At 42.6% G+C, this 13292-nt stretch overlaps 1 long non-coding RNA gene across 1 annotated transcript in view; it reads right to left on the bottom strand.

The window, feature by feature from the left end:
- Positions 1 to 1017: 1017 nt before the first annotated feature.
- The window catches only part of LOC121022056 (uncharacterized), an 82037-nt gene continuing 69762 nt past the window's right edge, over positions 1018 to 13292 (bottom strand). Inside the window, exons 2-3 of the long non-coding RNA XR_005786802.1 lie at positions 7617 to 7826; positions 1018 to 1067 (exon numbers count right to left, since the gene is read on the bottom strand). This is a non-coding gene — a long non-coding RNA (uncharacterized LOC121022056). The remainder of the gene's footprint in view (positions 1068 to 7616; positions 7827 to 13292) is intronic.

Below are 13292 nucleotides of genomic sequence, written 5' to 3'. Positions count from 1 at the left end.
TCCTTATTAGCTCCTTCCAGGCAACCAGTAGAACTCTCATCATGGATTCAGACTATGAAAATTAGTTTCGAAGAGGCACATGCACCCCAGTGTTTATAGCAGCATTATCAACAATAGCCAAAGTATGGAAAGAGCCCAAATATCCATCAATGGATGAATGGATAAAGAAGATGTGGTAAGTATATATAATAGAGTGTTCCTTGGCAATCATAACAAATGAAATCTTGCCATTTGCAACTACGTGGATGGAACTGGAGGGTATTATGCTAAGTGAAATTAGTCAGAGAAAGACAAAAATTGTATGACTTCACTCATATGAGGACTTTAAGATACAAAACAGATGAACATAAGGGTAGGGAAGCAAAAATAATACAAAAAACAGGGAGGAGGACAAAAACATATTTAAATGTGGAGAACAAACAGAGCATTACTGGAGGGGTTGTGGGAGGGGGGATGGGCTAAATGGGTAAAGAGCATTAAGGAATCTACTCCTGAAATCATTGTTGCACTATATGCTAACTAACTTGGATGTAAGTTTAAAAAAGAAATTAAATAATAAAAAAAAAAGAAAATTAGCTAAAAGTGTTTGGTAATGGATACAGCCAAATGTGGGCATGTGAGTTGGATTGAGAATGGGTCTCTGACTATTCTCCACTCTCAGAAAGAAAGCATTGTTTTGATTTCTATTCTTCTGTAAGGGTTAATGGATGACTGTCAAGATCCATGATAGGTTTTTAAAATGCTTGTAACCTTTGACCTAAGAATCTGACGTCTAGGAATGTCTCCAAAGAAATTAGAGATACCGCAAATATTTAAAATAAGAATATTTATTATCACAGTACTATTTATAGTAGTAAAAAAACATTAAAAATTGATATTTCAGGGGCATCTGGGTGGCTCAGTCAGTTAAGTGTCTAATTCTTGATATCTGCTCAAGTCATGATCTCACAGTTTGGTTCGTGGCATCAAGCCCCACGTTGGGCTCTGTGCTGACAGCGTGGGGCCTTGCTTGGGATTCTCTCTCTCCTTCTCTCTGTGCCCCTCCCCTTCTCGTGCTTTCTCTCTCTCTGAAAATGAATGAACATTAAAAAATAAAACTAATAAAAATTGCTATTTCAGAATATTTGCTGGCATAACATATTTCCAATTTTTAAAACTTTCAGAAATTATGAAATATTTGGTACAGAAAATTAGAGCAAATAAAGCAAATATCTATATACACTCCAGCCACATTTAACAAATGTTGACATTTTGCCATATTTACTTAAGAATGTTTTAAGAAATAAAAGGTTATAGGTATAGCTGAAGCCTCTTAGACTCTTCCCTTCATTACTTCCCCAGAGGTGACTCTTTTTCTGAAATTGGTACATACCTTCTCATCCAGAAATTATTATTTTACTATATATATCTCCATAAAAATATAAAGCCTATGTTTTATAATTTATAAAAATTGCAATATCCTGTAATGTGCAATTTCACGCACCACAATTGTTAAGATTTACCCATTTTGATGAAATAGATGAGATGGTTTTTTATTGCTCTAGGTAGTGTTCCAACTACACAAATATATTTACTCAACTGTTTCCACTGAGTTATACCAGTTCTAAGAGTTATCTCTAAGCGAACATACCCATCTAATTAACCCCCAGGTCAAGAAATAGCATTGCCTGTACCCCAGAAACTCTCCATGCCCACTTCCAACAACTATGAGCTTTTTTCCCCTCTTCCAAAGTAGCCACTCTCATATTTCTAATAACATCACCTGGCCTGTTTTTGAACATTATATAAAAGGAAGCATGGTGTTCTACATTTGCCAATCAGTTCATTTATTAATCATGTGGTTTGGATCTTCTCTTTTCTTACTGATGTTTTGGGTCTGTTATTAGCTATTGAGAGAGATGTATCAAACTCACTCTGAGTGTGGATTTTTTGTATCTCCTTTTAATTCTGTCAAATTTTGCTTTAAATATTTTAAAGCTATGTTATTGCATGCATATGGCTTTAGAATTGTGGTAAATGTCTGGTGAATTGACTCCTTTCTAATTAAATAAATCTTTACCTGGTAATGTTTTTGCTGTAAAGTCTACTTTCTCTGCTATTAGAATAGCTATCCTACCTTTCATCTGCTTAATGCTTGCATATCTTTTCCACTCTTTTATTTACTTCCTTTCTGTGTACTCATATTTAAAGAGTACTTCTCGTAAGCAGTAGATAGGTGGCTTTTAAAAATCCATTTTTACATCTTTAGTACCTTTGTATTTGCATTAACCTATTTATATTTAGTAATCTGCCCATTTACATGTAAGGCAATTACTGAGATACTTGGGTTCTTATCTACCATTTGCTATATTTGCTGTCTATTTGACCTGTTTTATATTCCTTTTTCTCTCCTTGTATACTATCTTTTTGAGTAAGTAAATATTAAAAAAATTTTTTTTAATGTTTATTTATTTCTGAGACAGAGAGAGACAGAGCATGAGTGGGGGAGGGGCAGAGAGAGAGGGACACAGAATCCGAAGCAGGCTCCAGGCTCTGAGCTGCCAGCACAGAGCGCGACTCAGGGCTTGAACTCACAGACTGCAAGATCATGACCTGAGCCAAAGTCGGAAGCTCAACCAACTGAGCCACCCAGGCGCCCCTTGAGTAAGTAAATATTGAGTATTTCATTTCCCCCCCTCTATTAACTTGGTGGTTATACATTCTTTTACTGTTCTTGTAGTAATTAGGCTAGAAATGTATATCCTTGACTTACAGTCTAACAGAAACTATTATTTTCACCGCATCCCTAATAATGCTAGACCTTAGAGTATTTTATCTTTATTCACTTTCCTCCTTTTATGTCATTGTCTTCATGCATTTCAATTCTACATCTATGTTAAACTCCATAATATGTTAATATTATTTTGTTTCATAAAGTCAACACTCATTTATGTTTTCCTACATTTTTACCTTTTCTGTTATTCTTCTTTCCTTCATACATTTCTGTATTTTCATCTGGGATCATCTTTCTTTTGCTTGAATAAATTCCTTTTAGATTTCTTTTAAGGCAGGCCCAATGGTAATGAATTCTCCATTTTTATTTGTTGAAAAATGTCTTTATGTTGCTGTCATTTTTGAGAACTAGTTTTGGTGTGTGTAGATCTCTGGGTTGGCAGTTAATTTCATTTAGCACTTGGAAGATAGCGTTCCATTGTCTTGTGGCTTCCATCATCTCTGTGGGAAGTCAGATATAGATCTTATTGTTGCTCCTTTGAAGGTAATGTGTCTGATGCTTTTAAGATTTTTCCCTCTTTTGTTTTCAGCAGTTTTCCTGCAGTGGACTTAGGAATGATTTTACTTATGGGATTCAAAAATGTTCTTGAACCTGTGAGTTGATATCCTTTATCAGTTCTTGGCCATTATCTTTTCAAAAACAATTTCTTCTTCTTTTTTTTCTTCACGGGACTATGTTTTAATGTATGTTAACTCTTCTGACCATAGCTCCGAGTGGTTTATCCTCTTTTGTACATTTTCCATTTAAAAATTTATCTTTTTTGGATTTTTTCTATTGATGTGTCTTTACGTTCATAATCTCAACCTCCTCTAAATTGCTGTTAAAAAGTCCATTGAGTTCTTCATGTCAGATACTGAGTTCATAATTTCAAATATTGTATTTTTTAGTTCTAGAATTTCTATTTGATTCTATTAAAACAATAGATTCTAGTTCTTAGGTGAAATTCTTTATCCTTTCATTTATTTTCCCCATCCTCCCTTCAGTTTCCTTAAAGGCACTCATCATATTTATTTTATGGTTTTTGTTGGTTAACTCCAGTATCTGGGTAACTGTAGGTCTGTTTCTCTCATTTGTTTTATTCATGATTTTTGGTGCTATGGTCCTACTTCTTGGCATGCTTTATAATTTTTTATTGAAGTCTGGACTGTTACATGTAACACTATTTAGAGACCCCAGAAGCTGTTACCAACATTAGGAAGAGTTTGCCCTTTCCTCTCTTAGGAAAGGGCAGAGTGGGAGGTGGTCCACCCAGGGACTAGACTGAGTCACCAGTCAAGGCTGTTGCTGTGGTTTGGTAAGGCTCTGTCTGCCCCTGGTTTGCTCTTGGCCCTGGGGCTTAGACCTCCAAGGTTTCCAATTGAGTCTCCAGAATGTTCACTGGGGCCCTTTTTCCCAAACTCTAATTTTGTCTCTAGCTCCATAAAACTGCCTGAAATTCTCTGCCGGGAATTTTAACCTTTTGCCTTGTGCAGTTATAGAATTTGGCAAATGTATTGTGGCAAAAAATCAGACATATTTTTAGGATCCTCAGGTCTCCAGTTTTTGTCACTTAAACTCCATGAGACTTCTGAATCAGTGACCTGCAACCTGGGAAAAATATTCTCAGCATTTTCCTGTCCACAGAATTGACAAAGACCCCTGGAGAAGCAGCACCTGCAGGTCAGCCACTTCCCTCCCTGGAGTCGTATCCTGTGTAGTTCTTACTGGCCCACAGGCTCTATGATGCCTTTAAACAAGATGTTTGCATTTTATCTGCTTTTCTAATTGCACTCTGTGGGGCATCGGTCTGCCACAGCTTTCCATCCTACCTGGTAGTGAAAGTCCTCCAGGCCCCATTACCATATACATGTTTCTGAATGCTACACATTTTGTTTTGAAAAACTATAGAGATAATTTGAGGTTCTGGGTGTTGTTATCTTCCTCCAGAGGGGATATGGGCTTGCTGCTGGCTGTTAGTTCATCTGGGAGTAGGTCACTTTGATTCCCTCAAGAACTGATATGATTCAAAGCTGGGCTTCCGTCTTCATCATCAGAGCATAGCCCTTTGGGGTCCTCTCTGAATTCCTGGGGTGTTTACCAAGCTCTTTCCTTCCTAGTGGACTTGGACTCCATTCTGGTTATACTGATCCCACAAGACTGCCGAAAGCTCATTCGTTTAACTGCCTCTCTGTCACTGCTTTTGCTTACAGACTAGCTATTGTATTGAGGGGGTAAAGAGGCCCCAAATTCTGGGCTCCTTTCTCTTGATTTCTTTTCTCTTTCAGATGACTGCAGACAAAATTCCTTTGCCTTGATCATCATTCACAAGCCTTCAGAGTTTGTTATATGCTTCCAGCTTTTCTAGTTCCCAGTGGGAGAGTTGGTCCAAGCCCAACCCTATCAATCAGTAATGGAAATGGAACTCTCAACGAGATATATATATTTTAAGTGGAAAAGAAAAGCAATTTTCAAAACAGTATGTGCTGTATGGTGCTACCTTCGTTAAAAATAAAAGTATGTGATTAGGTATATATGTAGAAAGACAGAGGGATATAGGTCAAGTCATTAATGATAGTTCTCTCCAGATGACTGGTTTATAGATGATTTCACATTGTCTCTATGCTTTTCTGTATGTTCCAAATTTTCTATGATAAATGAACTCTTTCATATTTAAAAAAATTGCTATTTTAGAGAAAAGCAATGGCCAGAAAGCAGTAGGCAGAGGAAGGAGAACATTAGAGGAAAAAATGACACCCCAGAATCACGGAGGAAGGAATGTGGGGCCCCAGAGAGATTGCAAGATAGCATTTCAAAGCTGAGAAGAACTTAGCTCATCTTATTTAAACCCCTCTTGTACAGGTGAGGAAACTCAGGCCTATGAGACAGCATGGCCTGCCATCTAGTTGGAGACAGCAATGGTCGGGCAGCTGGGTCTGCCTGAGAGGCACAAGCTCTTTCCAGAGGACCTTGTCAAATAAACGTGGGCTGCTGAAGTGATAGATGGCTCTCCCTGCTGGCCGGGACCACAGACTGAAAGGAAGTCAGCCTGGCTCAGCTGGACCTCCTCAGGCAGAGGAATCACCAGGGCTGTTGGTGGGAGGCTCTGTTACCTTTCCCCTGGCTTTGGTTTTGTTGGGGAGTGGTTAGCTTCACAGTGGATGGCCCTGTCTACAAGACACATTTCTGAGCTTTGTATTCAGAAGCTTCCTGGGTCTATCCAGATCTCCCTGCCCCACATACTTTTCTGACCTCTTGTACACCTTCTCTAGACTCCCTTGGTCCTATTCTGGCCATCCCATGCTGCGTAGTGGACTTACTGTCCTCAAATATGTTTGTGTCCTTGCTCACATGGCCCCCTACTAAGAGCCTTTTTCCCATTTCCCCTCTCTTACCCTCATTCCACTTGCCCTTCCAGGTTTAGCTCCCATCATGAACTTTTGCAGCTAGTGGAGCCTGTTCCTCTCATTTGGGAAGGATTCTGTAGCATTTCTTTTGATAATTGTCAGGTCTCCTTATTGAGACTGTTTCTGGAAGTTTCTGGAAGGTGGGGACCTATTCTCCAAATCCTGGCATCCTCCCTGGCTCAAAAGGCAGGGTCTTGTATGAGGTGGGCACTCCGTAAATACTCGTGGAACAAAGGGTGAAGAGTTTGAAAGAAATGTGTTTGTGAGAGGCTGGGGAAAATCTAGAAGGAACTGACAAAGAATTTTGATGAGCAGCCAGGAAAGGGGCAGGCAGTACAGAGCTCATTATTGGAGCCTGGCAAAGGCTTTCTGCTGGCTTTTCTTTCTTCCCTTGATTCTGGTGTCGGCTTCAGAAAGACATGAGCGGACCCAGAGTCGGGAGGGAACAAATATTGAAAGGAGAAAAACGAGTTGTACTGTTTGAGGTAAAGATGATTTAAAGAGGAAGCAATGTAATAGGGATGCAGGTCTGGAGAGGTGGGGAGACCACCTGTAAAGGCAGGTGCTCCTGCAGTTTGAACACATTTTCTCTGGGGTGGGGTGGGCTGGCCTCATGAACAAAGAACTGGAATATGAGTTTGGGCAGAGAACAAACAGAATGTGAGTTTTGGTGTCAATAATGATAAGCCAATGTGTTTGGGAGTTTGGGAGAGGGATACTTCCAGTTCTTTTGCAGAAGGAACCTTACCGAGGGAACTATTATATTGATCTGAAGCCAGAGTATCTCAGGTTTTTGATGGCTTACATTAGGTAGTTGAGCAGAGGCGTGTAATTGAATGGGGAGTCTAGGAGACTTACAAACCAAAGACATCTGAATGAGAGACTTGAAGTTCATAAATTTTGGGGTCTCTTCTTTGGAGCACAGAGTTTTTTTGGGGGAGAGGGTTTGTAGTCTATCTATCATGTTAGAACTAGCTGATGTAACAATCAAATGTCAGACTGTAGCACAGGAAAGAAGTGAGAGGGGGAATCTTGTTTTCACCTTGCCTGGGGGATTTGGACAGATGCTCAGAGGCTACGCTCAAAGGAGTTAACTTTCAGAAAACTAGTCATGCAACATAAACTAATTCGATAAATTGTTGGGGATGTAGAAGAGCATTCAGTTTTCATGGTGTTTGCAAACAAATGAGGTCCCTGTGGGTTTTGGAAGTGGCTTTTCAAGGGTACCCAAAAGGTTCCATTTTGGTGATATGTTTGGGGAGGGTGAGGGAAGAGGCACTAGGGCAGGATGAACTTTACTTATGATAGAAGTAGCATAATCTAAAGGGGGCTGATAATTTGATCCCAATTCAGATAATCCCAGCCACAGGGCTTGAATTTCACCATAAGGCATGCACTCCATTCTGTCGCCCCCACTTTACTTGAGTGAGGCTTACAGAATCCCTTTCCCATCACTTTACCTGGAAAGAGGAAAGGTAGGAACAGAAGATAAAAATTCCACCCACATGACTTCTTTTGCCTCAAGAGCAATCTTGGGTGTGGTTTGTTTTCAGAGAGGCCTCATTTGTAGCTGCCTGCCTGGTCTCAAATCCCAACTCTGCAGCTTACAGCTTACTAGCTGGGGGACTTGGGGCCAGTTAGTTGTCTTCTCTGTGCTCCGATTTCCCCACCTGTAAAATGAAAATAAGAATAGTATCTACTTCACAGGGTTGTTGTGAGGCTTAGAGGAGCTGAAGCATGTAAGACACTTACAGCAGTTCCTGGAGCCCAGTGAGTGCTTGGCAAATGTTTCTATCATTATTCTCATCAGCTCTCAGAATGGTGGCACCTGCTGGTCTAAGGGACTTGCCCATCTTGCTCCCAGCCAGGTGTGAAGGTGCCCATGGCTGAGGCTGTGAGAGGAGGCCAACGGTCCTCAGTTCTCCAATTCTCAACTGCAAAATGTCTTTGAAACATCCCTTGGCCTTTATAATGGAAAATTACTATGGGAACATGGGGTAAGGAGGCAGAACAGGGAAGGAAAATCAAGCAAGCCAATAGGTTATAGGATAAGGGAAACTGGACTAGGTAATTTTAAAAGAAGTTTCCTTGGAACAAAAGCTTGCACATCAAATTTGGTCATCAGTTAATCAGGGGGTTGTTGAACTTCTACCTCTCTTCATGGCTTGTCCTATAACCCTGTGGTTAAGATCTTGGCAGTGCTGGATGTTATAGAGGCAGTGTTGCTTTAAAAAGGTGGCACAAACTGAGTATGGCTAAGGCAAATGCTTCCGACAGTGCAAACCTTGGTTCTGTTGTTCCTTGATGAGCAGCTGGTCCAAGTGAACAAATAGGATGGGCTGCAACTCCAGGCTGGTCCAGTGTCACTGATGATGATACCAGCACTCTAGCCAGTGACCAGCACAGCTTGGAATGTCTGCTGAAATTGGCATCATGTGCAGACCTTCCCCAGATCCTGTGGCTTCAAGCTCACAGCATGCATGTATGTGTGTAGTAGCTGTGGGGGAAGGTACTGTAATGGTCAAGTTTGAATATAACTCCCTTGCCTCTCCCTTCACTGGGTCCTAACTTCCCCTTCCCTCTCCTGCCCATGCTCCTTTTTGTTTAGATGCCCTGCTGGTTTCTCTTTTTGGAGGTGGCTGGTGCAGACCCAGTGAAGCAGTGTCTCAGGTGGCTTTTGTCTTCTCCAGGGGAAGGGTGGGTGGGGCTGGGCTCTTTGCTTGAAGAGGAAAAAGATGAGGGTGTGCTGGGGAAACAGGTGATACAGAAATGGTGAAGTGGTATGGAAGATGGAGGAGTTAAATGTTAAGGGGTGGGTAGAAAATGTACCAAGATATTTTGAGGGCTAAATTTGTTCTGGAAGTTAAATGCATAGAATGTGATGAATCAGAACAAGAGCCACTTAAGACTTGTAAAGCCGTTGGGTTGCCCAGGCAATACGCAGACGTTTTGTGGCTGATTTGTTATTAGCAGTAAACATTTACATAGCACTTCACCTCCTCAAATATTCATCCATAAACCCTGGAGTGTTAGTGATGGCCAGGAAACCAAGACCCAGGGAGGACAAGTGATTTGCTCAAGGTCACAAAACTAGTTTGCTGCAGAGCTGACAGAAGATCCCAGGTCTCCATGCATCACGCTGCTACTTGCAAGGGACTTTCACTTTGCTTGGTTTATTTGCCTTTGAACACCTGGTGAGGGGTATCAAAGCTGATTGGTCACAGCCTTCAGGTACAGAACTAGAGAGGTGGGAAGGGGCGTGATCCACACTGACCAACCAAGAGGCTATACTTGGCCTTTCAGCTTCAAAACCTCCTGCCTGGGTCCTCAATGCCTGGAGCCTCATGTCATGAATTTGCCTGCTCATCCACCAGTGTCCTCTCTCTTGGAGAATGGCCCCACTGACCACCCAGTTGCCTGAGCAATTTGGGTTTTCTCTTTTGCTCACTGTCACCCACACTGTGTTTAATCAATCACCAAGACCTTTTGATTCCATGTGCTTAATATTTTTTGAATCTCCCCATTTCTTTCCATCCCCATTCTGGCCACCTGTCTACCATATTGGCCTAATAATTAGCTCCCTGCACACCCACTGTTTTTATTCTTTCATATCCATTCCCCTACTTCCCAAAACTTTTTCAGGTCTCTCTCCTGCTGAAAACCCTGCCAAGGCTCCCAACAGCCTCAGGATAAAGCCCAGAAACCTTAATACAAAACCCCTGCTATCTCTCAATCTCTCTAGACTCATCCACTGCTCTGCCTTACATTCTACCCCAAGTTCCAGAATGAACTTGTATTCCCTGAGCTCATCCTGCTGTGGATATTTTGGCAAGAGGGCCAGAAGGAGACAAAGATCATAGAGATGAGTAGGGGGAGAGAGAGGAAGCCTTAGAACCTGGGTCTGGGCTGTACTGAACCATTTGCCCTCATTGAAGCACTGCCTTTGTATGGGATATTCTCAACCTACAGAGCATTGCTGTCAGACTCAAAGGTGGGTAGGATCTATCAAAGCAAGACTGCAAACTCAAAGCCTTCTCTCTCCAGACAGTATATCTTCATTGGTGAGCAAGGCACAATCACCCTAAGAGGCTTGACGTTTCTTACTAAGTGACAATGAGCTAGCCACTTAAAGTCATGAGGCTGTGAGTCTTGGTTTCCTCATTTGTGAAGTGGGGATGACAGCTGTCCTACAGTGTAGATGTCTTTTTTCTTTGGCTGTACAGCATGCGCACTACCTTCTTGTTTTGGGAAATCCTCTACCGTGTGAGCCTCTGTGCAAGAGAAGGTATGCCCTTACTGGGAAACTAAAAAAGCCATATATTGTGACCAGCCCCTGACTACGAGGGAGAGATGCTCCTGTCCAGGTATTTGTACCTTGAGAATAATGTGAATACTCTGGCACAGCTGAGAATCATTCCAGTAGAGGCAGTGGAGTAACAATGACACTAACCATGGAGGTGGCCTTGGAGGGTCCAGACGGGACTCTCCTTGCAACTCACCTTTATCCTCTGTCTTTTAGTCAATGCTGGCAGCTGTCTGATCTCCTCTCAGTGAATTCCATTCATGTTCACTAGGCCAATTAATTTCTGGTGATGGAACCGTGGCTTCACTCAAAACCTCACCTACTTCACAGCATGGCCAGGATAAAGCAGGACTGTGGTTGGGACTTCAGAGCAGGTAGAGTTTGTCTTTGTTGTGGGGGGAGGTGGTGGAGGGTCTAGGTCTGGGATAATAGGGCTTACTGCACCCATGCTTTAAAAAAAAAGGTTGACAATTTGACAATAAATTTCATATTTAAAAAAAAGGTTGAAGTTACAATGGTCAAAACCATATTAAATACCAGGCATATCATTGTGGGGATGAGATATTGTGAATAAGCTTTGTAAAGGACAAGGAACATCTAAGACATTCTCCTCATCTTACCAGTAGAGAGCCCTCCCACTCCTCCTCCACGATGTCTTAAATTTAACTTAAAAACATAATTGTTAGAGAAAGATGGAGAAAGGCATAGGTCCATTTCGATAGACTGTTAGCACGGAGGAGCAGACATTTATTTTCTGCAACCAGTCTCGCAGGATGTAGAGTCCAGTTTTGGCAGCCTGTGGTGTCATTTTCTCTGGTTGGAAAGACACCCTTGCAAACTGTGGCTCTAGGCTTCTTTTGGCCATGGAAACCTTAGAAGCTGCCTGCTAACGTCTGGGCTTCACTTGAGGGGACACCCCTCCTCCTCAATTACTTGATCTCCAACCCTCCCCACCCTGCCCAGAGAGGATCCCTGAGCTCACATCTGTTCGGTCTGCTCCTCGGTTCTCAGAAAGCAGGAGCCAGGGCAGCAGGAGGCCAGGCTCTAGGCAATCTTTCATGTTAACTGGTCTGAGCTGGATGTGAAAGGTGTGGCAGTTTCATACCCCCATTGCCCAAAAGCTGCTGTTTCCTCCACTTTGGAAAACATTCTAAAGCACAAGAGCCTGAAACAGGCACCTGGGGACAGAAAGGATGTGCTATTGGGTCCTCACCCATGGGACCCATCCCCCCTTTAACTGCCATCTCTGCAAAGGAGGCACTTGGAAGGCACCGTACTTAATTATAGCGTTTAATTCGCGCCCCCCCCCACTCCGAGGTTGAAAGAGCAAGTTGTCAGGCAGGCTTATGTGAAAGCAGAGCCATTACCGTCACAAAGAACTAAGTGCAATAACCAAGCGGACCCAGACCAAAGCTGCTGCAGAGAGGAGTTTGCACACACTCTCTCTGCCTCTGCAGGCAAATACCACCAATTGCTAGCCTGCTGTTGGGGTGGTTGCTTGCTCAGGGCAATGTGCTGTCTCTCCTTTGTGCTTTCTCTGCCAGTTCCAAGAGTCTTCAGGGGCTTTAGGGGCCAAGAGCTAGGTGAGGCTGTGAGGAGCCGCGGTCTGAGCTGTGGCTCTGGAGTTATGGAGCAGCACACAGCCAGCACTCCCTTTAGCTCCTGGGGTCATGGTTTCCTCACCTGTAAAATAAGGGAGGGAGGCTCAATGATTGCAAGCTCATTTCTAACTAGCTTTTCTTTGGTGGCTCTGTATTTCCCCCAAGCCTCTGAGGTGTCAGAAGCTGGGCTGAGAGGTTCAGGGGTTAGGGCCACAATCATTCTCTTGCTGATCATCCATTACAATGGGCAAAAGCTACTGTCCTCTATGGATCAGTGGACAAATGTCCCACTGCCTCAAGGGGAATGCCTCCCTGGAATTGCATGGGTTTGTCTTGGTAGGAAACAAGGAAAGCTGGAGGAACAGGTCCCTGGTTGTCCTACCTGGAAATTAACTGGCCACCTACTATTATCTCAAACCAGAGTGATGGGAGGATCGGGGCAAAGTCACACTGACCATGGATCCCAGACACCAGACCATCAAAATGCAAAGCAGCAAAGGAAGGCAATTTGATGGCTTAAAAAAAGAAATACAGCAGAAATAAAAACTCTAGAAGCTGTTCCAAAAATATGTCATTTTAACCAAATAAGTTTGTTTGATTGAATTTAAAGGAAGTTAATGTGAAAGTTCATATGTTTCCTTCCAAGCAAAAAGCAAGACGATATAAAGCATGTTGTTGGTGCCAGACAGACAGTAGATGTGAAGGGGAAGGGAAGTCATGGCCATATTTGCCTGAGATCTGGTAGCTCACCTTTCAAATTCATCCATCCTCTCAAACTGCATTAATCACCTCCACCCCCCACCCCCACCATCCTTGTTACCTTCATGTAGGTTGAGAAAAAGCTAAAGAAAAAGCATTGCTTTTGTTGACCATTCAACACCTGTTGGAGTGAATCAGACCATGGACTTGCAGGGAAATGTGTGCCTGTTGAGATTTTCCAGTTCAGTCACCTCTTGTGGATGCTTGTACTTCACTGTCCACCATCCTTGCCAAAGGGCAATGAGCTGAGGTCTGTTGCCCTCCACTTCTGCAAGCAGCACCTTTCACCTTGGCCAGACAATCCTTCTTTGCCGAGAACAGGAATCTGCTACCTGGTCACATTTCTCTAAAGTCATGGAAAACAAATATTTCTCTGCAATGACACCTTCATCCATCCACTTGCTCCAGAAGTCACGCTGATTCTTCTTGTCTCATCTGGACATCAGGTTGTGTAATGCTCCTTGTAGGAGCCT

Source organism: Herpailurus yagouaroundi, unplaced genomic scaffold (assembly GCF_014898765.1).
Source record: "Herpailurus yagouaroundi ecotype Mexico unplaced genomic scaffold, PumYag 355, whole genome shotgun sequence".
Classification (NCBI taxonomy): domain Eukaryota; kingdom Metazoa; phylum Chordata; class Mammalia; order Carnivora; family Felidae; genus Herpailurus; species Herpailurus yagouaroundi.
The sequence above is the reverse complement of the archived record's forward strand: the minus strand, read 5'-3'. Positions and strand labels throughout refer to the sequence as shown.